The sequence below is a fragment of the Amblyomma americanum genome, chromosome 5, assembly GCF_052857255.1.
Source record: "Amblyomma americanum isolate KBUSLIRL-KWMA chromosome 5, ASM5285725v1, whole genome shotgun sequence".
In the NCBI taxonomy this organism is placed as follows: domain Eukaryota; kingdom Metazoa; phylum Arthropoda; class Arachnida; order Ixodida; family Ixodidae; genus Amblyomma; species Amblyomma americanum.
In genome coordinates, this window is record NC_135501.1 from 178,356,086 (window position 1) to 178,382,009 (window position 25,924).

The window sequence follows — 25,924 nt, forward strand, 5'->3', positions numbered from 1 at the left end:
CTGGTAAAACATGACTACGGATGCTCAAGACTTGGTCAAGAATTTGCACGTACCGTTGTTTCCGTTTAAGCTGCACATTCAAATCGCCATGGAACCCCTAAAGAGCAAAAATAAACGCTGAATACCACAGCGTGAGATGATGCTGTGATATGCAGCGTTTACTTGAACTCGACAGAAGTCGAATTGAGACCATTTTTTGAAGGCAAGTTTACAAACATCGTAGAAGAGATGAGAGGACGATTCGCGACTTTCCTTCACAAACCCGCTCTTTATCTTGAATAATTGACTGCACCCGCACTCTGTCGAGTTCATGTAAACGCTGCAAGAGTAGCCTAAACGTAGCCAGAGCGCGCCACCTCCGTTCTAAACTAATAAAGGAGATCAAGACACGGCATTTGTGTCGCTGTCGCATTGGAAATCTTAGAAAACGACACACGTGTGCAGGTGACGTGATGCTCTGATTTGCAGCGTTTACATGAACCTGACGAAAGTCGAGCTGGGGACATTTTTTTTTAAGGAGGGTGTGAAATCACCGACAAAGAGAGTAGAAGACTAGCAGCGCCTTTTCTTCACAAAGTCGCTTTTCATCTTCAATAATCGACTCGACCCGCACTGTTTGGAGTTCATGCAAACGCTGAAATAGTCGCCTAAACGTAGCCAGAGCACACAATGTCGATCATAAAATAATATAAAAAGAGACACGCGTATTGGAATCTGAACTTCTCCAGAACATCAGGTGCCCGTGGCGCCAACTGTAACAGGTGTGCAGGAACTCACCCTTACACAGATGTCAGGCGCCCTTTCCTTGTCCTTGATGCGACAGGTACGGCTGGAGGTCCAAGGAACGTTATCCCCTGCTTGCAGGCTGCGAAGTACTGCAGTGACCGTCCATTCCTGCAGAAGAATGAAAAAAAAAAAACGAAGGATATTCAAGAAAATAAATTTGCCATGCGATTTAATCTCTAAAGCTCTTCCCACTCTCAGAGGCACGGAACAACACATTCGTAATAAAGGAGTATTTACTCATCGGCATCCACCCAGGCGCAAAGAAAGCAAGGAAAACTATTCAGCTTACTCAGGAACTTCGCAGTTAAACAAAAATTTGTCCTGTTCTGTGCATCGATCCCGGGAACACCGCTTCACCGGAGCACTCACTCACTGCAGCACACCATGAAATACGGTGTTAAGGTAGTCTTTTCTGCGCCCACCAAACTGTCGTCGCTTTGTTCACGTATCTCAAAAATCAGCACAAAAAAGAAATGTAATGTTAAACACCAGCGCATGTTCACCAAATGCACAACCGATGTTGTTTACTCGCTCCCACTGTCTGTGGCAAGGCCTACATAGGTCAAACGGGTCAATGCGTCAACGACCGTATGAGGCAGCACCGCACTTCGCTGCAGCCAGGCAACACAGCAAATCTTCCAAGACATTGCAACCACTGCAAAGACTGCACCCCTCTGTTCCATAATGTCAACATCATCGGCCGCGGCAAAACACAGATAGAACGAGAAATCTTAGAAGCTTTTAAAATCAAGCAGTTAGGAACTGAATGCGTCAGCGACAGCTCTGTCAGGTTCACGGCAAAAGAATACACTTTCATGAATGGGACATAGGTTGCCACATGTTTCTTCGCTCGCTTAATCAGTTTTGTGTTTGCTGTTTTGATAGCGTTTGTGGTGCTCACGCGCATGTGCGCCCGCTTCTGATGTTGGCGAAGTAAAGAATTTTCAGTTGTGTTTCCAGCGTTGTCCTGTGTACTTCTCCTCCTTGTGAATGCGTCCTTTTCGCTGGTTTTCCTCATACCATGCACCAACTGGCCCAACAAGCTACGCTTCTTCAATACTCACTCTACCGTTTGAGCTAACCGGCACGGCTAGCGTATGGTAGGGCGAGAGCGAATTTATCAATAACTCACAGTGTGAACAGTGTTGGTCAAATTCTTTTGTGGAATCCGCGAAGGAGGAGTTGATATGTCATAAAAGAGTAATTACTCATTGGTAGCCGCCCAAGCGCAGCCATACAGCTGCAAAGGAAAGCCGTACAGTTTCCACAGAAACTCACAGTTACATCTTAAAAAGCTGTCGCGTTCATTTGCGCATTTTAAAGCAGTACTAGTAGAGTTTGTTTGCTCTTCTTTCCGGATGTGGTTTTGGTGGTTGCGTGCCAGTCCCGCCATCTTGTGCACAGCAGGAGAAATTCATAGTCGCTAAACTCCAGCAGAGGGACAAATCTGAGTGACGTGACTGCACCTGCCAATCAAAACCAGTAATATTCAGGCGTTGGCTAGGTTAAGCAGCAAATTTCCGAGCCTGAGACGTAGAATCTGTCCAGCACGAAAGCCAGACAGCACAAGTTTCTCGGTTGGTACGTTTTTCCGGCTCTCACGGTTTCCGTTTCGTGAATGTATGTTGTCTGTATGCACCTTGGAAGCCACACATACGCTTGAAAAATACGTCGAGGCAATAAGCGTATCTGGAAGGCGGACGGCACCGCTACACAGTAAGAATTCAAACAAAATATACTAAACTAATACCATGTGGCCATTTAGGCAAGTAGCGCTCGTCTCAATTTGTTTCTTTTTTCGGCTCTTGCGACTCGCAATTAAAAGACTAATGGCTTCATTGCGAGACTGAGAGCGGTGTGAATGCTTTATTAAGTTGAGCCGCTTTCAGATTTTGTATTTATTAAGCGATCTGCTCCGCGTGAGAGATGAAATTCTCCGCTTTGTTCTTCTGCGGGGAACCGACTGAATGCTTTCGTACTTTTCATGTCCCTTTTTTTTTATATTCTTCTCTCGAAAGTTCTCTTTCGGAAAATTCGGCTTTCGTACGGCAGTAGCCGCCTACATGCGCTTCTGTGATGCAATGGCGTTCCTCAATTTCGCCATCACCGCAAGAAATGTGAAGGCGAAGCCGTGTAATTCTTCGTTTTCTTTTATTTTTCCATTTTCTCTGCCACTCTAAATCGCCAGCGCTGGAAATTTTATACAGGTTCACTGCTCCCTCTTTTTTTTTTCGCTTATGCTTACCTCTTTCCTTCTATCCACTTTCATTACTTCATTCCTTTTCTTTACTTTTTTCCCTCCTGATCAAGTAATGCAGTTTAAGCTCTGACGTCGCTGTTATGCGCCTTGTTGAAATACCATCGGCAAAGCCCTTGCCTCTTCCACCGAAGACAAAGAGGAAGTAGTGATGGCAACAATCATTCAGAATGAAATGCGGCTTTGAAATATGAAGTGCACAGGCTGTGACCATAGCTCTCAAGACTGGATGAGCCAGTCAGTCTACTGAATGTATTAAAAAAGTAATGAAAAGCAAAAACTCGAACGATGCAATTTAAAGCCAGCGGCTACCAGAAGCCGTCCCTCTGGGAAGCTGAAATGCTGTATCACTAGCGGACAAAGCCAGTGAGCATGTTCATTGCATTATCTTTTTTTTTTCTGAAAAGCGTTTTAGGTTTACTGTAGTGCAGGTTTGGGATCTCTCAGGTTTATATAGAGAAAGAGCTTTTTTTTTGTCAAGCAAACAGCGCAAAGGTAGAAAAATGAAAGCATAAATGAAAGCTTTGTGTTATATGGTCGCTATTTGAGAAGCACACACACAAGATTTTTCAACTTAGAAGCCTTCTTTTACATTTCAGAGCGAACTCGAGAGTGCATTGCAATACGGTACGTGCAAGTCGTTCTGGAGAAGAGAAGATACTGAACGCGCTCATGTGCTCGGAAGATATTCAAAATGTCCCTGCGGAAAACCTATAACAGGAAGAGTTATTTTGCTAAGATCTTCAGTGGTACTGATGAAACGCAGTCCCGAAGCGTATCTTTGGGAAAACATATTACATTCGAAAAGAATGATGCTATACGCGCCCTTGGTTCAGTGCTTTTAATCAATCAATCAATCAATCAATCAATCAATCAATCAATCAATCAATCAATCAATCAATCAATCAATGAATCAATCAATCAATCGTATATTATGGGCTTGATTTGAAATACATACAAGAATAATATTAAGCAGCAAGTCACACAGTGGAACTGTGGGGGACCTCCGATGCAAGTTGGATGCGAAAATTCACAATACACCGTGCGATCATAAGCGAAATATGCTGCGTCGTTGAAGCCCATTACTTTACAAAAGCATCTTATTACAATAGCGTTTTAGGAGTAGCCTTTCCTTTCAAAGGGAGGTGAAGATTAGGGAACATTGCCTCACGCTTTTCAATACAGATAAGCTGAGCGCAAGGCCAAAGGAGCCCTTGTGCCCCCTTGCAGACTGTAGTGTACATGGGAGCACTGGCGATGGAGCCCCGCACCTTCTGCGTAGGATGCGGATGCTCCCATCTCTCAACCAGCGCTGCGTTAGTGTGAGTGCATAATTCTTTAGCCGTATACGTATGCGTCCACTTCCGGCTGCTCACCTTATAGAACGAATACAATGTTCATTCCACTATGGAACTCTGCGTGAGTAGAACGGCTGTGGTACGGAAGTCGTTGCATTCAGCTTCACAAACATTGACTTTTAAAACTACACTCTGGCTACATTCAGGTAAACATTCATGGAAGTGGTTCAGCATTAGCACGATAAGAAGTAATATTCTGATGCCTAGGGTGCCTCGAATGAGTGCCAGCTTTCCAGTATTCTTAAAGATTGCACAATGTAAGAGACAAAAAACTAGGTGATAAAATAGGTGCTAAAAGCGTGGATCTACGTTTCAGGCAATAAGATAGAAACAACAAGAAGAGAGAGAGACGACAACAGAAAATAAAGTAAAAACACAGACAAAAACAAGGCCAAAAAGAAGTCAAGTAAACAAAACTGTCTCCATACACACACACACACACACAAAAAAAAACGTATCAACAGGTTAGCCCCCAAGGTGATAGCAAAAGCCCGTAAAAAAAGCAATTCCCAATAAGGTATTCAAAGTAAAAATTGAAAGCTTTACTGAAGCCGGAATCCTAGGCAAAGTATGCGAAAAAGGTATGCGAAAAAGAAAAACACTGAAAGCGACAAAAGGATCAAACTAAAAAGAACTAAGTGTAAAACAAAGCCAGCTAGTAAACGAAGAGCCAAAGAAGGCAACAAGCGCCCCCTGGAGAAATGAAAACGAAGAAACAACCTCCCACAGACCAATCAGCGCGTTCGTTTTCGTCTGACTCGCAAAAGCTGTCAACAATCCCCGAGTAACTTCCGGCCAAAAGGGCACCCAAGAAAGTGCGAAGGGAAATATCCGGACAGTGCAGGGGAAAGTTGAGAAGGCGAGGAAGGGGGTTGAGACTGACACTATACTTCCGGAGAGATATCACGCGTCACAGCGTGCGCCCGAGCGCACCTTATAAGACACCTGACGAAACATCCGGCGGTAGGCGTCGCCTACCTCGCATGCTGTAATGTCAGCCAAAGGTGGGCAGGGGGGGGGGGGGGGGGGGGGGGGTCGTTTGGCTCGCCTTTGTATTGCCCACGAAGCTGGGAGAAAGAGACCGGTGGCTGTGTTGGGACTGCAACGTGAAAACTGTATATATAGCCCAGGACTGGCTTCATGGAGCGCCGACACGCGGCGTTATATACAGGGGGTGTGTGTCGCCGCTGCCCGCAGTAATGCCGCCGCCCTGCACACGACGTACGATCGGAGCTTCCAGTGTATACTATATGGTATGTATGGAGGGAGGGCAATACGCCGGCCGCCGAGGTATATACGACGACCACGCTCTCCTGGCAAGCCGAGCCTCCATCCGTTGGTTCTCGTTTACGAGGTCGGGGCTCGTAAAGGTGGATACGAGAATGACGAGGTGAGAGGAACCAAAGAGAAGAGAAAAGAAAAAGAATAAAGACGATATTGGCTGTGAGCGAGGAGTTCGTCGAGAGGTGAGACAATGTCTCTGGCCGCCAGTAGGTATCTTAATGTTTATGTTTTCCGTGGGCTTAAGGACCAAGGACGCATCCTTGTTTCGGACGGTCGAGTAAGAATAGCTCAACCTGCGATTTCCGCAACGAAGGCCAACCAAATATGACTAAGTTGGACGTTTGCTTAACGAGGGGAAGAGAAAATTAATCCACTGCGAATGCGATCATGCGTGCTTGTAACACTATGTCAGCTTGGCATCTTAGAAAAATATATTAAAAAGCGCAGCGGCAGAGATAGAATCGGCTATACCAAGTCTCAAAAATTGAGCGCATCGTATTTGCCGTCCTGTCGAACATGGGCGTCGAATGTACCTACTACTGTCGCGCTTCTTGATTTATTGTAAAGCTCTCTTTGCCTCTTTAAGAGCCGTATTGCAAAAAAGTACCCTTTACAGGAAGGAACCGGATGGAAACGTTTGTGCCTGCATGCAATGAAATAAATCAGAGGATGTTCAACATCACGAAAATATTCTTTCTGAGTAAGTTTCTTTTTCGAGAACAAATGAGAAGCCGTTGATATCGCGTACCTTTTTTGTCCCAGGAATTGTGAGTTGTGAGTTATCATTACATCATTTGCTCGCTTTACCGCCATGCTTTGATCGACAGGAACCACCCGGAGCTTTCTTTGAGAACGCACGATGATGGCAGCATAGAATTCTCAGAAATTCGTGGCGATCATAAACGCAAATTGACGAAGAAGCCACTCCAGAGTGGCTAATTTCAACATCTTCAGCAAACCTCCCAGGATGCTTAGGAGGGTCCAGCATATCTTCAAGATTCCCTTTGAAACTCAGTCTTTGTGCGACCGTGGTATACACGGCTGCAAATGCAGCCGCATTTTAGCTTCGTCGTTTACATTTAGTTTGGTTTACTACCTATTATTTTGGGCGGAAAAGAAGCCGGTCTACCTTTTTCACCAAAAAAAATGAGACGAAGGAACAGCGGAAGGAAGTCGGCGGAAGCGGGTGCGGATGAAAGCGGAGTCCAACGCGGATTTAACGCGATAATGTTCCTTTGAAGTTCGCCTCGGCTCGGCAAAGATTTTTCGCTTTCCTCATCTCTCTGGGGAATTCGGTAATAATGGTTGTTCCCGGGACGTGAACTCAAAGTTCGGAAAGGCTTACATCGTCTCCAAATTTCGCAGCGCGTCTTCTGCCGACGCTGTTTCTTTGTGTGTGTTTGTGTTGTGTGTTTGTACGTGTTTGTTGAAGTCTGTCTCGCAGAGGAAATGTAGAAATAAAGAACTAAAGAGACATGGAGCGCCAGAATCGTCATCACCAGTTCACCGACGGTGGCTTTAACCGAACAACGCAAGGCGAGGCTCACTGACATTTCATGTCGCACGCCTCGATATACGCCTGGAAACTGTCAGTCCAGAAGAAAAGTAAAGTTTCACAGAAATTCTGGACGGTCGTGGTTTAGATTTCACCATTAAAGGTTCCAGATCTTTTTGACTCACCTCTAACTACTGACTCCAAAGAAATTGAACTCCACGAAACTTCAGTTTTTCGCGACTCCTGAGAAGTTTACAACACTGTTTAGGAACGCAGGAGCTGTTGCGGAACACTTGAAGTGATAATTTGTTGCATTCCATTTCTTGATGTTTATAAAGGGCAATTTTTTTTGCTGTTTACGGCTTTGTTTATTTTTGCGTCCAGCTATTTCATCACAGGGGCAATTCGAATCTACAGCTTAATGTGCCAGGAGGTTTTTGTTTGATTTGGAAACAGCGCAATGCAATTGCTCCACTGAATTTCGGAAAACAAAAATTTAGGGGAAAGTCAGGCTACTCCTTGAGGGTACGACGCCATTGCGTTAATGGGTTAGTTCAGTGACATGGGGTCCTCTTTGCATGTCACTTCGCAGACACCGACACTGTTCTTTAGTTGTTTTTCATTTTTATTTGATTTTTGCACAGTATTATAATGATATCTCGATGCACTAACTTTGTACCAAGGAGTTATGGAAGTTCAGTAAACTTAGCTGCTGTGTAGGTTGAAGTTTAAGAAGGAAAGGAACGTGCTTTCGAAATATTTCACCCATTAAAACAAACCTTGCCTACCAGAATCTAAAATGTACAGATATTTGAATTTCCTAGCAATGAGATAAACGCAAAAATGGACCCCACATATTGTTCGACAAGGGATTCTCGCTGTAACTATAGAGTGGGACTAAAGCGGCTATTACAAATTCCGGCCTCAAAGTAGACACACTTGTTATCAGAACATGTATCCCAAAGAGAGCGGTCACTACGTCGTGATGGCGACTTCAATTTTGCGACCTTAGGGGCTCGGGCACAAGGCAGCCAGTTGCAGCGCTGTTGTCAGCCATCGATCCGGCGCAAAGCCAAGCCGAGTCAAGCCAGACCAAGAATAGGCGGCGGCCGAATTCCTCGCTTCTTTTTTTATTTTTTGTGTTCCGACCCAGAAGCGACAGGCATGCCGAAGGCATTCCAGACCATCCCGTTGCCTCAGCGGGGACAGAAAAAAAGAGCGGGAGGGACACAGTATATAGGGACCGGTCGCAGCAGGCTGCCTCTTGCGTAGTCTCAGAATATGACCCGCATTCCGGGTGTCCTCAAAGCGGACCAACGTTTTCGCCGCCGTAATGCACATCGGTATGACTTTTGGGGGGGTGAGCTTGATAGAGGACATTCCGGGCCAGAGTTGCTGGGCTGCTGGAGAACGCGCAATTTGGTCGTGGTGGTCTGGTTGTTCCGAAGCGTAGTACTAGATGCGTAACTGGCTTCAACCGCCGTTTCTTTTCGGCTTAGACGGAGAGATAGAATGTAAGAACCACTCGGCCAAAGAAACGAAAAAGGTATAAGGTCGTTTAAGGGGACACAGGAGACGACATAAGTTAGTAAAGTTCACCCATTTGGCTTTTGCGGCTCTCATTCAGAGGAAAAAGAAATTCGTATTTCTTGCCGAGAACTGTGTAAAAGGATAAAAAAGCTCAGAGGACGGTTACGGCTATGTAACGCGAGATTCAGCGATAGCTGTTCAGGCGTTATTTTTTTCTCGCAGGCGGCTGTTCGAAACAGAGCCACCCGTAGGCTTATGCGACACCGGCGGGTGGATGCCATTAACGCACCCACCGGTTACGCCAATGCCGACGACGGCGGACGACTACAACGCGAAAGCCAGGGACGGGTGCCTAACAGCTATCGCTGTAAAATAACTTTTCTCGCTAGTGTATTCAGACTTGAGATGTCGACGATGACGGCGAGACCAATATGGACACTGTGATCTCCGGCGAGAAGTGGTTCGCGCTGTACTTTGGCGCCAGGTAGACGCGTCACAATATTTTGACAACATTGTAGTTTCCGTGTAAAAAACTAACAGTGTATCTGATATTTTTGTTTGTTTCGTCTTGTTTTGTCGTATAAATACATCGCTTTTAGTGAAAGCTTCGTCATATTTTGAACGAGTTGATCGATCACTATTCGCCAAGTTGAATTTGTCGTCAGTATTCCTTGTATATATTTTCGATGGCGTGAAAAACGACCGACGCGCTACTCTGCAAAGGAGAAGGTGTTAAGATAGAGACGCACCGCGTATTGACGCAATGTTTTTGTGTCTGGACCCTGCAGCAGTCTGATCCCCCTCTCAGTGTGAGGCACCCGCAGACCGCGCTCTCAGAGCCGCAGACACACGTGGCACCAATACCACATGGTCCTCTCTGTACAATATAGTCGTCCACTCCAGACAAGGTTGTATGGCACCTTGTATCCTGATGCAGCACGGCCTTGTTTTCGGCCCGCAAAACAGTTGTCCTCCGCCGGCTACGTGGAAAGATATGTGCCGTTGTAAGTAGACTTGTGCCCACGATAGGCACCAGGTCCTTGCTGCGTCGATAGCGAGAATACAAAACTGCGCAGGCAGAACACAAATTGAAGACACAGAAAAAGGGCTTACGCCCACTCCCCTTGAGGGACCAACGGCAGGAGAGATGCATGCTTCTTGAAGCTTGCACCCACTGCACAAGTCAGGTGCACAAATCCGCGCTTAACGCATTGCATAAATATGTTATACAATAGGTAAAGCACAGGACTCTTCATTGAGACAGCCGCAGCGGTGGCCAAGTGGTTGAACATCCGCCTCCTTTGCGGGAGGTGCGGGGTTCGATCCCGAGTGCCGCCGGGTACCCACCGGTGATACAGCGGGTACAAGCTTCCGCTGCCTGATGCTCGGCTTATTTAGGGTGAAATGCTTGAAAAATGGCTTTTTGACCCCACCTTGAGCAAAAAAGAATATACCTTGTGTCATGGCGCTCTTTGGCCATAGATGCCCTTGCGCCATAAAAATCAATGATCATCGTCATCTTCCCTGAGACAATTTTGTTTGCGTCCCCGGTTTTTTGCCTATACTATAGCCGTCACTTCGTCGAACAGCCGTACAAGTGTGACCTTGAACCAGCCAGTGACACACTGTCGCGCCCAGCAGTTCAGCCACACCACTCAGGAAGAGAAAGTTCGAGGCTGAAAGCCTGGAAAAGCCAACGAAGAACACCGCCGCCTGAGGCGCTGTAAAGACCTTGAAATCAATCTTGAATTCTACGCACTGGATTTGGTGCTTCGTTACTTTTGTGATTCACCGCACCTGCCACGTTGTAACTCTGGAATGATAGAAGAATAGATGCAGTCCAGCAAAGTATTTTATCGGGTATTTCTGACCGAACTAGCAAACTCTGCTGTTTTCCTTCTACGACGGTAGAAAAACACGAATTCTGTTCTGTTCGATACTAGCTATGAGAACCATCAAAACGGCTTTGAATTATCAACACCACACTTTGTGCTTCATAAAACCCACACCGCGTCAGTGAAATTGCGTTGTTTTAACTCAGGAGCGGTAGAAGAAATGATCATGCACTACATGATCATGAACTACAATCATTACTTGAATACAGGACTGTCTTGACAATACACACATGCCTTAAAGACAATTACCCGTTACACTCATCGCTATTCTGTATCCCACCACTATGCACTCGCAACGCTACTCATAGAAATTTCCTTCTTCCGAAAACGAAAAATGTCTATGGAGAAAGAAGGATGGCCCATGTTGGTATTAAGCTGTGGAACAAGCTTCCATGTGAACTCAAACATAGTAAAACTCTTCCTGAGTCATTGAAGAAATATTATAAACAATGAGTGAAGCCAGTGTTTTTTCTTTTCATGTATTTTCGTGTGTTTGTATGCGTTTGTAAAAGAGGCTTGGTGCTCTGAATATTGTTACTCTATGTACCCATTTATGTTATTTCTAATTTCATGAGCTTTTATATGTATGTAATTAATTTTAGTTATGCCTGCAATTTTCTTTGAAACTGAATTGCATGGATCCCAACTAGCTTTTAGCTAGGAATCCAGATGTTTTCACAAGCATGCCTTGTATGAATGTTGAGAAATAAAATTGAATCAATCAATCAATCATTCAATGTTTATTTCGTAGAGAATTCTTGTGTCTCTCACAGCCGTCTAATACTGCGCTGTATTAATTTCATCTCACCAGAGGTTGGTTACTCACAAGAAGAAAGCCTTCACTTAGAACGCCATTATATAGCAGCTAATAACCTATTTCTCGCCCTCTCTAAGAGTAGTTGATACGTGTATAGACTCAGAGTTCTTACTAGCAACCCCCTTTCCCCACCCCCCTTATAACCAACCGAGAATTCGAAACGCTGCCCATCCACTGAGCCCACCTTAGCGTGCCATCGCGCTTTTGAATAATCTCGGGCTCCGATAACAGCACGCCATGAAAGCACACAACGTAGCTAAGGATACACAGAGCTTGAATACGGTATCCACGGCCGTACCTCCGGAGTCGAGGAATTGGCGCAAAGGAGATCAAGAAACAACCCGGGCCTTGAGGGGAGCTGTGGCGGCGAGCACTCAGAAAAAAAAAATATATCACGCGAGGCGATTAGGTGTTTTTAACACACTCGGTGTGTTCCAGAGCTGCCAATGAAGAATGCTCTGTCACTCTCGGCACGCCAAGCGGCTATCTAGATGAAGAAAGCTTTAAGGAAAAGGCCCAGCTCTCCTCATTTACTCTCATTGAAATTCCTTTCTCTCTTTTTTCTTTCAGGAAAAAAAAAGTAACGAGGAGGAAACATACGAGGAAGCATTAACAACGCTTTGCCGATGAGGGAAGTTAAGAAAAGCTTCCAGAACAAAGGGGACGGGGACTGGGCCACACCTAAAGGGGAGCTAGCTTTATTTTTAAGGGTTCGAAAAAAAGCGGCAAATTGGGGAAAGTGTAAGGGGTAGCAGTAACGGCGCTGTGCCTGCCAGGAGAGTTAGAGAAGATGAAAAAAAGAGAGAGGACGGATTGGAACACCGAAAATAGGGAGGCTAGTACGGTGCCTAATCAAATGTAGCGTACGCTGCAACGAGTTTACTCGGAAAAATCTACTCCTTTATCCCCCAAATCCCCCCAAAACTCTGTCCCGACATAGCAGCTGGAATAGGCAGAGGGAAAGCTTTTGAGTCGAGCGCCCAGTTTGCGCCGGCAGCTGGTAATGTTATGAAAGGGTTAGCCGGTTGATTAGCATGTTGTAATGACGGCCGGTGTGCTAGCTTAGTCGAGAATGGTAGCCTGCGAACGAAGGTGCAAAACAAAAGGTGGCCGTGCTCGGCGCCGGCGCTTCAGGTTCGGTAAGAATGCAAATTTTTCGGCAGAGATGAGGCGTCGATTTATCTCTATGTAAAGTAGCGCCCTACGCAGCTTATGTGCAAGAGTACCGGTTGACTGCAGATTGTCTTTTAACATGCAAATCTATCCCCCAACAGCTGGACAGATCGGAGCACTTTCTTGGACGCAACTGCTGTACAATCCGGTTGTCAAAGTAACTGTCGAGTGCGACGGCCTGTATATTATTTAGAGATTTATATGTGTTTCTTTGAGCTGCGTAATTTTGACCTTAACATACTTAGAAAATTACAGGTTCGGGTTTTTTGTTCTTTTTTTTTGTTCTCTACGGGTCCGTCAGTGTACTGAAGACTACTGTTTTTTTCGAGTGGCGCAGTTAAGGGCGCCTGATCAGTTCCTCCCTGCAAAGAAAAAAATAGGAAATTATCGTAAGATGTTTGCTGAAATTAAAAAAAAAGAATGCGCAGTGGTTTCAAGAATATTACGTTGGAAACTTTTTCCTCGGTCCTTACCTTACATAGTGTAGGTAATGGAATGCTCAAACCGCGCTCTAAAAGTGCTCAGTGGACCCCGTTCGTGGAGAAGTTCTAGTCATCCTGAAACTTGATTGTTTTCGTGTTATTTGTTACCGATCAGCCGTAACCTTCCTTTATACCTTTCTGTACTTAGTGCGTTTTCTCGCTCGCCACGTTAGGATTAATTTTCGGAATTGAACGTACAATACATAATATTTGGCCTCGAGCATTCCCTTACCCATTCTTTTCTCCCTTCGTCCCAAGCTGTCTGTCTATTAGCCTGCCTTCACTGCGTTCCAGGACATCCGCCTTGCTTTATTTCCAAAGTAAAACTGAACGAGCAACTCAAAGGGACACTCAGTGCAAGTACACTCAGCTTTTATCGGCAGTAAAATTAAATTGATCGTTCTTTCTGGGTCTTTCTTGGCATTCTTTCGGCATTTAGAGACGTATCTGTTGATTAGGAACTTAAAGTTAAAGATGATACTTTATTCCCACGGCTAGATTGAAACTCGGGACGCTGATTACCAAAAGGAAAGACTCCTTGATTGCGAACTGGAAGTAAATGGCAGTGTGTCCTACCCTCAGAGACCTCTGAATATTCTAAATCTATAATGATGTTTATTTATTTCGAAGATACTGCCAGCCTTCATTTCAGGCCTTAGGTAGGAGTGGGAAATACAGATATAATCAAACAGGACACAGCATAAAAGCATTGCAAGACATTTTTCAGCGTCTGCAAAAATGAAAAAATGGAGGCATGCGCATGCAAAAGTATAAAAAAAAATGGAGGCACATCAGTGTTACTTGTAGACCATCGCTGTGACAGGAAAAATGACAACAAATAAATAAACAAAACAGGTTACACTTTGTCTGTTTCAAATTAAAGGTTTACATATCTATGTCTCAGGATTATTTGGTGAAAACGGCATTTGGAGTCAGTTTCTTGTATTTCGTTTTTTTTTAATTTCTGCATCACAAAACTCCAGGTTTTTGTGAGTGTTGCATTTTGTCACTGGAACTTCCTAAATATCGACGCAGGCGATCTTGAATTTGGCACTAGTGTCTCCGGGGAGCAATGTGCGAACAGGCGTGACGCCACTCCGTTCGGCGAAGCCGCGAGTTCCTGGCCGTGAGCAGCAGCTGCCCAAGACACCTTGCGTGCGCGTGCATTTGCAGCCGAGCTACGCTCTCGCCCATATTCCCCACTTTCCCTCACCTTCGACGGTGCGGTGCGTAGTCGCGCAAGCAGAGCAAATCGTTTGGGAGCCGCCATTACGCGGTGATTTATGAAAGGCAGCCCGGCCGGGGCCCGCTTAGCTACGCGCATGCCACCGCTTATGTATACCGCCGCCGCCGTCACTGCCGCCACCACCTTCCCTAGTAATTCCTTCTGTTTTTTCTTTTGTTCTCTTCGTCCTCTTCCTCGTAAACTGGCTTTGTTTCCTGCAGGGCGCAGCGCTTTTTCTTCTCCAAGCTGGATCTTGTTTTTAAGGAGCCCAGCTGGTATTCTTCTTGCGCTAATAGCAGGCGAAAGAAGAAGCGTGCGAATGCCGAAAAGGGAGGAAGAAAGAATGATTGCCGGAAAGCATGAAAGAAAGAAAGACAGAGTGAATGATGGTTAGAAAGAAATATCGAAAAGAAAGAAAATGAAGGAAGATAAGCGAAGAGAAATGAAGGAGAGGAACGAAAGCAAGACAGAAAGAAAGAAAAAAAAGGAACGAAGAAAGAAAGAACGAAGGAAAGAAAGAAAGAAAGAAAGGAATGAAGAAAGAAAGAAAGAAAGAAAGAAAGAAAGAAAGAAAGAAACAAAGAAAGAAAGAAAGGAATGAGAGAGAGAGCAATTATTAACGTTGATTCCGAGCGCCACAATGCTTACGCGCAACTTTTTTTTTTTTTTGCGGCGCCAGATTGGATTGATGCAGCGCCTCGTTGGCTCAAGCCGTGCGGGTGTTTCAAGACGATTGTATGTTGCGTGAACGCCCAATCCTTTTGGGGGGGGGGGGGGGGGGGGTCAATGGGACCTAAAAGCCCCGAAGTCAAGCAAAGCTATTACAGGGGCTAGTTGGTTGATCATACTGGGAACAAATGCGCTACAAGCGACACAAAAGGACACATACACACGGCACAAGCGCAAACTAACAACTGTTTATTCCATACGGAAGGTGCGTTTATATACGCAGCGTCAGTTTTTTAAAAGAAGCAACCATCCCATCATCAAACACATGACCATCACCACGACACAGCATCTGCACTTATCATGTCAATCTCAGTTTTTGTAAGTGCAATAGAAGGAGTGCTTACACAGGAAGGCGGAAAATGGAACCTGTGTAAGCACTCCTTCTATTGCACTTACAAAAACTGAGATTGACATGATAAGTGCAGATGCTGTGTCGTGGTGATGGTCATGTGTTTGATGATGGGATGGTTGCTTCTTTTAAAAAACTGACGCTGCGTATATAAACGCACCTTCCGTATGGAATAAACAGTTGTTAGTTTGCGCTTGTGCCGTGTGTATGTGTCCTTTTGTGTCGCTTGTAGCGCATTTGTTCCCAGCCGAAGTCATGGTCGACTATGACAATTCTTGCAAATTCTACTGGTTTTACGTGACACTGCGTTCTACATGAGGGACCCATTTCGATGCATTAGACTAACAACGGAAAGAGGAAATTCATTGTGTGTCGAACCACGAATCGTCAATTAAAGTGGATTTACTCGGGCAAGCTTTGAACCAGTTCGTCATGTCAGAAGCCACAAATCTCTATAAACGGTGAAAACTATTGTTCTGCCATCTTCCCCTCTCCTCCGTCTCTCAAACACTCTGGTTTAGAAAGTTCCGATTAGCTTCGTGTTTTTGACATTTTTAACAGCATGTGCCGCGTTTTTGCGCAAAAATTTTGATTAATAACATATCTTAAGGTAATGTTATTAAAAGATTCAAGGTAATTGTTTAATCTTCCGATGCGCACTGAAACCTTTTTTTTAATGTTTTTCCATCGTCCGAATCGAGTAGTTAAGACTGCTATAGAAAGCAAATGTGGAGTGTTTCTGATGATAGCAAAAACGTTAATAGCAAAAAATTGTAAGCCGACCAACGGGGGATCTCCTGACATACTCGTTGTTATAGTGAAATCTTACAACACATGAGAAACTATGCGTTCATAAACTCTTTCTCGTTAAAAAATGATTTTGCCCAGAATTGCCGCGTATTGTAACACGCAGAGTTAGACTAAAAACAACAGAGAGCTACTCAGGAACGGGTGGTTGAAACGAAGGGTTTCAGTATCGGAGAGTTAAAGCTTGTGGCTGGTTGACAGAAATGAAAGACAAAGTCGAAATTATATAAAAATAAAATATGACTGAAAAACCATCGCCGAAAACAGTTCTTACAGAGGAAAATTTCTGCCTGCTGTCATCTATGAAGTGTGACTGCGGAAGCGAATGAATAACGCATTCTCAACGCTCTAAACCAGTCGGCTGCATTTTCTTCACATTTCGTTTTTTTTTATTCTGCACGCAATATCCCTTCAGATTGTGTCTATCTAGGTGCCTTTAAATGAAGTCAAGCTCAAAAAAATTTTTCTTTGCCGAGACCTCTGAAAAAGGGACCAATGGGAAGCGTTAAAAGCTGCGGAAGCATTTGATGACATCCTGAAATGCGCGGACAGCCGAATGCGCTTTTGAATCCGCAACAAAAAAAAAACAGAGAAAACTACAGTAAGATACACCTCGCGTAAAGACCCTTGACGTGCGCGCTGCTGACGTGTACTTCTTTTCGTTTGTTGGTATTTACTTTTTATTTTACATTTTCAGTTGGCGAGCACTTCAGGAAATTGTATCACTCCCGCACCTACTCCCCTTATGCACATTTCGCTTTGAAGCTCGAGTTTCCGCCGCCTTCCTCGTTAAATCGCAAGAGCGCTGTGTTTAAATGCAAATCGATATCGACGCGTTCGCGTTAGAACGACGTGTCGCTTCTAGATGAACGTAGATAGCGACTCTAAGGAAGTCCAAGCAAAATAACATCAACGTAAAAGCCTAGTGGCATAATCTTTTATAAAAAATACACAGATACAAGCAGAACAATGGGATGTGAAGACGTAGCCTGGAGGAAAGCTGAGAAATAAGCAGCTCTAGAGTGCTAAGATGGGTAGAACCAAACTGACGTAATATAGGCATTCAATCACCTAAACATTTTGTGGCGAGTGACAGCGCCTCTCTCCGGGATTGACGTTATATCACATTTTTCCCTAAAAATGGGCCACTGTTTGTGTCTGTGCGTTTGTAGGGCGGGAGAGGGGGTTCTGGGCTACGTTTTATGCTCGTTTTTCTCTAGCAGACAAGACTGCGCCCCGGAAAGTATTTCGACGTGTGCTAGGGCAACACGTTGATCTTCTTGTGTTCTATTTTTCCCCGGGATCTATCTCACCACTTTCTCAAATTGAGATTGCTTACCCTGGAAGCTACGCCTTGAGAAGGAAAATTGACTGGTATTTATTTATTTATTTACGTATGCGCTCTCCCTCACGGTAACCAGGTAATTACTGGCAAAGGGGTAGGGGGTAGGACAGGAGCAAATACGGAAAAAAGAATAAAGAATCAAATGTGCGAAAGGAAGAGCAAAAACATTGCATATAAGATGTCGTAGAAAACAGAAAATCAAATATTGCAAAAAAGAAGAAAAGATTTTCGGCTCGAAAGGAGGTGAGGGGAGGATTTAAGTGGCAAGAGCCTATGATAACACTAGTTAAATAAATAAAAAAACAAGGGAAACAATTACGTTTTATCCATGCATTCAACATCGCCGGTTGCTTCAAGGCGCCGAGCGCATTTTGCTTACGCTAATACTGTGCGTTCTGCCGAGTGCTTCGCAGCGAACTCGTGGCAGTGACGATCGGGATGCTTGCTTCGACGGTCGAAGTCTGCGGATGATGCAAATTTTATGCGGACACCCCTCGCTGAAGCGCTTCCTCTGTGTCTACCCTCTGTCGCTGTTACTTAAACCTCCCGCGAAACTCCTTTCTCCCTCGTGTACCATCGCGTGGTGCTCTTTAACATGTGCCCTCGGTGTCGCATTTTATGCATTTGTTCACATTGATTTCGCGGCAGGGTTTGGCACGTGCAGGCAGGCGCCATTAAGGGATTGGCTCGCCTTACATGCTTAGCGTCATGTCTATTATTTATTTATTTATTTATTTATTTATGCAAGTACCTGCAGCACCACAAGGGCATTATTGCAGGGGGGGGGGGGGGGGGGTTAAACTTGTCCAGCCGGCTCGTGTTCTCTCAGGTGCACTAAAATATGCACTAATGTTTTTTTGCTAAACTCTACACGGAACAATGCAGTTGCTGATGCTTATCACATCGCACTATAAATAGCCTAACATTTGAAAAAATGGCAACCTTTGAAGGAGACAAAGTGCTGTTTTAATTACAACGCATGCACTCACACATTAACGATGGCGAACTATAAAGCAACAAATAAGTGCTAGTTATACGTGGTTCGCTCTGGTTTAACCATTGAGCCTGGTGGGAAGTCGCGGTTACACCCTAGTTGAGCCCGGTTAAACCGGGCGCAGTGTAGACTAAATCGGTCGCGATAAAGGAAAAGTGGCTGAAGCACCTGATGCGGGAAAAAGGGACAGGTGACATAGATTAATCTAACACGGCGGTGAAATTCCCGAGAAGAACTAAAAACGGAAGCTTCGTCTGCACCAAGCAGAAACAAAGACATGTATTAGTGTGGGCAGAGAAAAGAGAAAGAAAAATAATGTTACCCAGCCCGCACAGCCAATGAGAAACAAAGACAGCAAGACTGCAACGAAAGGGCAGGGATCGGCGGAATACGAAACTATGACGAGCGAACAAGACCTGTCTCGAAACTACCGCGTGGAGCCAACGAAAGAAAATTCAACAAAGAAAAAGAAAAAGAAAGAAGTATGGTATCCAGCGGAATCCACAATGACTAAGAAAAAAGGCAGAAAAGTCGCATAAAAGAGAGTGAAAGGGAGACTGCGAAAGGCACAATGGAGCGAAAGAAAGGAGCAATAACGAAAAAGAAAGATTAAAGTGCTGGAACGAATACGCTAAGACCGGGGAAGAGATGGAATGCACTTCGGTGGAGGCTGAAGAAAAGAGGGCCCACAGGAGGAAAGGGGGGAGGGCGAAGAGGGAGGAAGAGGGGAGAAAGAGGGGGTTGTCGTAGAAGGGGGCGTGGCGGAGGAAAGGAAAAGCTAAAGTTAAAGAAAGAATCGGCGCGAATTCGTCAGGTTTAACTTTCGCCACGCGTGCCTGACGTGCCGGGCGCGATTGCTCGCACCACTGCCGACGCGATGCGTGCCCTCCGCGCGGTGAGCAAAGTTGGGCAGAGGAACAGTGGCGAATAATAACGATGCATAAAAATAAAGAAAGACCAATGAGTTGAAAGAGAAAAAAGGAAAAAGGAACAGAAGTGAAAGAAAAGAATAAGAAGGAGGAGCAATGGCAGAACGCAAGGGGGGAGTACGGTAAGACGTGACTAGACACGACTTGTATGCGCCCGCTCGGCACGACGATGGAAACGGGAAGGGGGGGGGGGGGGGGGGGAGTTGAGACAGAGGCAACGGGGCGCCTTGCCGCGGCTTCCAAGCTGACGGGTGGCTGTGGGGAATATATATCTACAAAAACAACTAAAGGCCCTGCCATGTAAGCAAAGAGCGCGCGAATGCTTAGAAAATTGTCGTCCCAGAAAAATACAAAAAAGGAAAACAAGCCCGAGAGCGGGATGCCGAGAAATGACGAGGAATTTGGGAAGGGGAGAGAGGAGTCAGAACAAGAAAACTGTAAGAGGGAAGGAACGCAGCACAAGAAGGGGCTTAGCTTAAAGGAAATGGTGGCAAAAAAAAAAAATCTGTAGCTTTGCTGTGCGCTCGTGTCGGCGTTGGCAACGTTGGGAAGAACTTGACGGAACAGAAAGTATAGTCGCTGCTGTCAAGCAAAAGGAACGCTATGCGAGGGCGGAAAAACCGTATAAAGAGGCGAGCTTCGTGACTGCGTGTAGTTCGCAAAGACGGACAAAAGGCATTCGTTCAACCCGCTCTCTCTCTCTCTTGCTCCGATGTGTGCGTAATTTATGTTCTTCCGCCGGGAACGAACGAATGAAAAAAAAAGCGAAAACGAAGAATGAAGAGATGCCTCTTGTCTCGAGGGTTGACGCCGCTGCGTGGCGCCACCGAACACGTATATATTTTTGAGAGGAACGACAAGTGCGCTGAACATCACTGCCGCGCACTTCTTTAGGCGAGTAGTCGAGATATGAAAATAACAAATAAAAGAATAAAGGAAAGAAAATGGCTCTTTCGATTGTTCTCAGCTCGAAACAAATGGCTGTCGGATGGAATGGAAGGCGCGAGTCCGTGGAGCGACGTTAGGCATCGTTGCGCAACTTGTAAGCGTTGAAAATTTGCCCCGCTTGCACTATAAATTGGCGCGAGTGAGAGGATTCTTTCTGTCGCGATGGAGCACTAGAGAAAAATAAGAGGGTGACGAATAAAGATTACGGTGCCAGCGGGATTTTTATAATTTTTGTGCGTTTAATTTCGGGAGTGCTTTAAGGGGCTCTTTTGATTCTCTTCACCGCGAGGCGTAAAAAGCGTTCCTCTTCGGCAATTGGTTTGAATACCCGAGAGTTATATGAAAACAGGCTTTTGGCATTCGGTTCAGTCAGTTTGCACATTTACTAAGCTTGTACGCATTTCATCATGGAGTAGGCCTACGCTATACTTGTAAAGGAACATGCTATCTTTCGTCCGTATTGGCTAATGTGGTACGTTTTGTACTTTATATTCGTGATAATAAAGCTTAAAGGGATATTGAGAACAAGTTCGAGCGGAGTTATGTAAATAACTTGCTATGACAAAAACGCTAGACTTGCGGTGGAAATTGATTTTTTTGAGCTAAAGAAAAAAGAGACCACAGCTGCTGTTGTCCCGGCCAGCGCCGGTTTTTCTATTTGAAATACTATGACGTCATATGTTTAAAGCCTGATCTCTAAAGGTAGAGCAGATCGCCATTACGGATCGTGTAGTCCATATTGGTCTAGAGTTCACCTTCAAAAGCGCGTTGTTTTTGACGAACAAATTGAACGTGGTAAGCGTTGTTTTACGACAGCATGCTAACGAGTAGGTGTGTCATTTGAAAATCAAGAAAAAAAATCAAAAAAGTAAATAAAAAGAAAATAAAAGGAACTATGCTTTTGCATTCAAAACACGTAAGTAGTCTTCAGTACCGTAAGTAATTTTTGCAGTCAAATATATACAGAAATGATGACGTCATCCTTGGCGATTGTTCCGTGAATCGCACATGGACGCATGCCACCTCAGTAAGAACGAGAAATCAATCAAGTTTTTTCCGGTATCCGACGAAAACTGGAACCAGTTTGAAATTTATTAAAAGCTAGTTTTTGTTCGCCTAGGTGAGTGCTTCAGTGAATAATGACTCGTTTATTTTTTGTTTCACGGTCTTTGGGAAAACAGTTGTCTGCCCTATTTGCGTATTCTCCTAGAGCCATCCTGCATAATTTGCCTTCCAAAACCACGTCCAAGCCGACAGAGTTCGAAGGATTGATGAAGTGTCGAGTGAAAATATACGTGCGCTTTGCAGGCCCTTCAAAACGGCGTGCGCTTCGAATGTGACCAAGCTTGCCGGGCACGCGGTCGTTGAGTGGTTTAACCACTGGCGAGGATGTGGTTGTTTCATTGTTTCACGCCGGCTTAACGTGGCTTCCTGAACGATTTTTACAAGGGCGAGGGGTGGGGGGTGGTTGGCATTGTCGACTGCCCTAAAATGCATTCACCTTAACCGGAAAACTCATTTCGTGCCGCCAATTGCAGTGCGAAACAGAATACCATGCAATGCCTGGTTGGCGCCCCAAAGCTTCGAATCTCTGGGTGCATAATATGTGCGGAAAAGCTATTGGGGCCCGGCATCCTCATTTTGGAAAGAAAAACAACAATCAGAAGCCGCCGCGGTGGCTGAGTGGTTCCGGCGCTCGGCTGCCGGCCCGAAAGACGCGGGTTCGATCCCCGCCACGGCGGTCGAATTTCGATGGAGGCGAAATTCTTGAGGCCCGTGTACTGTGCGATGTAAGTGCACGTTAAAGAACCCCAGGTGGTCGAAATTTCCGGAGCCCTTCACTACGGCGTCTCTCATAGCCTGAGTCGCTTTGGGACGTTAAACCCCCATAAACCATAAACCAAACAATAATCAGGAGATTTAAGATCGAGAGACGACTTACCGATAGAAAATGCTGTTTGAAACCTTCGCTGAGCGACCAACTATCGCCTAAAGCAAACGCAGAAGAACCATTGAGTAATATTCACAGGGACACTTCATTACTTTATGTGCTGGCAACGCTGTAGCATTAGAACCTGTTATTCCTTCAACATAACTGACGTCTTTTGAGATCTGGTGACGTCATGTTTGGTAAGGTGACGTCACTTTTCTCCAGCCAATTGGCTAATTTTATGGCCGACACATCTTATCTCACGATGAGGAATGCCTTCGGGTTAAAACGAACTCTACACTAGTGCCACGAGACTGCATGCTAATTCAAGTAAACACTAGAGCTAACATGTGGCGCACTTAGCATTCGTTTGGACACATATCACTGGAGCCCAAGATAACGAGCTGCAGCAATTTCTTCGCCTCGGAATGCTGAAGAATTGGTGAGTGTCGATTGTTTAGGATGTTAAGTAGAGAATGTGCGCGAAATGTTGAAAAATTGGGGAGCGCCTGCACTTTACAGTATTGGAAATCTGAAGGGCGCCCATTCCTCCCAATGATGAAAAACTGGTGAGTGCACCCGTTCAGAGTATTGACAAACTGGAGACCGTGCGCAGTTGAGACTGCGGAGATTATGTAGTGTCCGCAGTTCACAATGTTTAAAGCTGGAGACATTCCAAAATTGAGAATTTCGGAAAGTGGAGAGAGGCTGCACTTCCGGTTTCCCCACTGGCCTTCCCATTTCACTTCTATATTTCGCTAATAAGATAATAAATAATGACACGACATATGTCCGTTTCATCATCATCATAAGCCTGACTACGCCCACTGCAGGACAAAGGCTTCTCCCATATTTCTCCAAATAACCCAATCCTGTGCCGGCTGCGGCCACCGTATGCCCGCAGACTTCCTAATCTGATGCATCCGCCCACCTGACTTTCTGCCGCCCCCTGCTAAGCTTGCCTTCTCTTGGAATCCAGTTCGTTACTCTTAAGAATTATCGGTTATACTGCCTTCGCATTGCGTGCCCTTCCCAGATCCATTTATTCCTCTTTATTTCGACTGGTATGTCATTAACTCGCGTGTCATTAACCATTTAGATATGAGAGAAACGTCGCTAATCTAGAAATATGTATTATTCTGACTGCCGGCCTGGTCCCGGTCAAAGCCCATCTGTATCCAAGCATTGGACGTTAACTGAGACGCAGCTCGGCTCACACCAGTTAATTCGCACGGACTTCCGAGGCCAGGTGGCGTCCGATGTGACCGGCACAGCCAGCGACCCCCCAGATATCTCCTCCTCTAGCCTGAATTGCAAGGTTCAAGGTCCGTCCAGCACAGGCATGCACGCAACGGCAGATATGACGACGTGTCGAAGGTGCCACCACCGAAAAATAGTGGATTCGTATAGTTTCGGATTTCCTTCTATTATCTTCGTTCCAGACACCGTCAACGGCGGCTACGGTCCGCGCATTCGCCATCCGCCAACGCGCTCAGCTCGGTTGTGCGCAGCTTCGCTAACTGACTGGCGCATCGCTGGCCTTTTTAATTTCTCTCTGAAAGGCGTCTACCCATATAAAATAGTCTTTACACAGTCTACAGACATTTCATAGACGTTCATCGATAAAGTCTATATCCTTTCTGTAGATAAATCCGAAAGACTAGTCTATTGGCAACGTAAACGCTATAGAGAGTCTATACGCAATCTATAGATTGATGGGGATACACTTTTTGTGAACTCTTGTCTATAGACATTCTACAGACTAGGAATAGACAAAAGCAAGGTTCTGTAGGAAGGCAATAAACTATATCAGAGTTCTATAAAAAGTTTATAGACATTTTTTACAATGGTCCCGGTTCCAGCGTCGACGCGTGTTTCACTCGCTGTTGTAGGCTTGGTTCTTTCATTATTCTATTGTAGAGAAACTTCCTGCTCGTAACTCACTCGTTAACCGGGATTCGGGACAGCACACAGCCAGTGCCGCTAAGCATAGCGCGGCATTAAGCTTTATTCTGCAGATGCTGATTCATTTTTCTTTCTTACGTCGCGGATGACGTCAACGCACTATTTTGTTTATTTTCAAAGGCATGTACCATGTGGTGACAGCCACAGGCACTAGAGGCACTTGTCCCGAATTCCTGGCGATTATTCACAATGACGGTGATAGGCAATCATGAGCCTACGTTTATGCGTTCATCGCGAGCACTATCAAACAATTGACGCCTGTCTCACATTCTCGGAGGAAAATTTTGAATCTTGGAAAACTCTAGGGTTCTGTTGTGGAAATATTGAAGGTGATGGTCCATTCTTGCAATGCGTCGCAAAATCTTTCTTTTAGAGCTTTGCCATCGCTCGCATCAAGCAGTTAAGACTGCCGTAGAAAATTAACGGGGAACGCTTGTGGCGATTAAAAAAAAACGCTAATAGCAAAAAAGAAATCCAAACCTGCCGACGGGAGATCGGCGGATATGCTGGTCGTTATGGTAAAATCTGACGACGTATGAAAAAAAAGGGTTCTTTAACTCTTTCCATTTCAAGAATATTTTTGTACACGATTCTTGGGTGTGGCACCGTAGAATAACATTGCTGCCGCACAGTTTTAGTACAAAAAACCGAGACTACCATCGCTCAGGTTTTCTCCAAATAAATTTACAATATAATGAATGATGTCTGCAAAATTTAATTTAGTCATTCTTTAAATGGGACCTAGAGATAATTCAGACATTTGACCTGGTCTCTTCAAGTCCGAATTGATGAGGCTTTACCGCAGTGGAAGAGTTGTACTTATCGCCAGGGTAGCAAGAAAAACGCTGTCCAAATAAAAGCCGTGCAAAGCATACCCACATTTGCGTTCGCACAGACTCACGCACTAATCAAAATCAGGGCTTTATTTGTGCACTCGAGGTAATCATTATCGTCGACCAATGAGCCTATATTAAGAGGGCAAAAAAAAAAACACCCCTCTGTAGTTCAAAACTTCGACTTAATTGCCATTTTACTTCCATACCGAATTGGTTAAACCGGGCTGGTTAAACACAAATTGGTTAAACACAACACAATTCGTGCTGTATGCGACGTACAATTAAACAAATAATTTGCGAAATAGAGAAGTGCATCTCAGACAGCGCTTTGGCCAGTGAAATGCACAGATTTATATCACCATCCTTTCCAACGTAAAGAAAAGTGCCGTAGGCAAGATATATTAAGAATTGCCCAGGTTAGGATGGCGACAGCACTTTCATATAGAAAGGGTATGAGATGCCGCAATTTCCTCCTAGAGAGGAATAACTCCAAAAAGGTGCATTGAATTATAGTGCATATCATTGCTTATAGCTTATCCTCACTTTATGTTGTTATGAATATCTTTACTTACAGTTTGTCATTATATTCTATGTTAGCATTTATGGCGTTTCCATTGTATATTTGTATCGTGAACGGTGTGTGTTGTAGTTGTGGTTTGTTGAGTTGTCATTGCAATGTATTTCTATCATAATGGAAGAGAAGTAGTCGGCGCCACAATCAGGCACCAACATTTCCTTTGATGTCCATGTCAAAATAAACGAACTGCAAGGGTATGCAGTTAATGAATAT

General features: G+C 44.9%; 1 protein-coding gene across 2 annotated transcripts in view; it reads right to left on the reverse strand.

The window, feature by feature from the left end:
- The window catches only part of mAChR-A (muscarinic Acetylcholine Receptor, A-type), a 382,284-nt gene that overhangs the window by 265,280 nt on the left and 91,080 nt on the right, over nt 1–25,924 (reverse strand). For both annotated transcript variants that reach the window (XR_013314984.1, XM_077665936.1), the window contains exon 2: nt 778–894. The gene's annotated coding sequence lies outside the window, so the exon portion shown is untranslated. The remainder of the gene's footprint in view (nt 1–777; nt 895–25,924) is intronic.